Source organism: Antrostomus carolinensis, unplaced genomic scaffold, assembly GCF_000700745.2.
Source record: "Antrostomus carolinensis isolate BGI_N321 unplaced genomic scaffold, ASM70074v2 scaffold20995, whole genome shotgun sequence".
Lineage (NCBI taxonomy): Eukaryota > Metazoa > Chordata > Aves > Caprimulgiformes > Caprimulgidae > Antrostomus > Antrostomus carolinensis.
The window spans coordinates 26988-28543 of record NW_010318777.1 but is presented as its reverse complement, the minus strand read 5'-3'; positions in this window follow the sequence as shown (position 1 = coordinate 28543).

The following is a 1556-nucleotide window of genomic DNA, read 5'->3' as shown; positions in this document are numbered from 1 at the left end:
AGCCGGGTGGGTTACGGTTCTGTGCGCCCACCTTGTGTTCCCCCATCCCTGCATATCCTGAACCTCCTCCGAGCACAACTTTGCATCTACAGTTGGCAGCCAGGAGGTTTGGATTTGAGTGCAGGCTTGGACCCAAGTTTAAAATATCACAGGTCCATACTGGTGTGACCAGAACATCTCACTGTCCTCAGACATTTAGAACCAGATGTTGTTTTTGAAAACCTACCTCCTTTGCTCCAGATCAGTGAATAGGAAGTTCACTGTGCCTGGATGTACACTTAGAGAAGAGGATGGTGCATGTTTGATCTTAAAGAGGCTTGAGTGTCTCCTTGGGTGTTGGAATGGTGACAATGTGTTTGAACCAACACCGAGTTGGTTCTGCAGTCCTTCCTCAAGCAATAAATATTCACTGATCTGGCTAAAGCACTATTTACTCTCCGTACACTTTGAGCCTGTCTCTATTTGAAGAGCAATTCCTTCCAGTATTTTTCCTCGTCAGTTGTTGGATGGAGGCTGAAGCTGCTTTCAAAGCACTTGTCTTTAATACGCATCAGGTTACCCTGAGGTAAAATGGAAACCTGAGATGTTACTCCTGTAAATAAATGTTTACATAATACATTGCACTGAACTTCTCACCATTGCACGTCTAAGACAAAAAGGTCACTTTTGACATCAGTAACCTTTAGAGAGCGACGCGTTTGCCACACAGGTAAAGAAAGTGACCGTGCACAGCACATTCCTTTCACTACACCAAGAAGGTAGGAGAGGTCAGATGTTATTGCTTACAACTCCCAGGGCTTGGCATTTTAAGCTTTAAAGGCAAGATTTGGTTTGCAGGCATGAGTCCTGTAAACAGCACCTGCCCAATTTTTGCTCACGTGAGTAATTCCATGGAATTCCCTGGCACTAGTCACATATGACAATCTAAGTCCATCATGTTCATCTGTGTGATGTCAGGACCTCAGCTCTTCATTTCTAAATGAGAAATTTCCTATGAAACATTAATGGGCACAAAAGATTGTGGGTTTGGATTTGAAACTGAATAATATCTATCTCTTAGTTTGACTGCATTTGTGTCAAAACACTTGCCCAGCAGCAAACATAAAAATATCACCTTCCTATAAATCAGCAGCAAAACTGCTCTTGTGTCAATAGATTCAGGATTTCTCGGTGAACTTAATCCAGCAGATATGTAGCAGAAGAGGGAGCTCAGTGTTCACCAGTGGAATCCATCCTGGGTGGCAAAACATGATCCAGGAGAGCTGGAATTGTTGGGTCTTGGGCCCAGAGCCCATGGGGACAAGTGCATCAGCTCACCCAATACAGGGGAATCATCAGCACCCCACACCTTGTGTTGTGGGATGCAGTGGAATAGGGGATCCTGAGGAGAAATGGATTTTTGCTGCCTTTGTATTTGAAATAGTGGCAAAACCTGGAGGTTTTCAGACACTAAAAAAAAAAAAAAAATTAAAAAATGAAGCAGGAGCTATGATGCTACAATCTCCTGCCTTTATCTATTTCTTGACCTTTGTCCAAAGATAATACAAAATTAATAG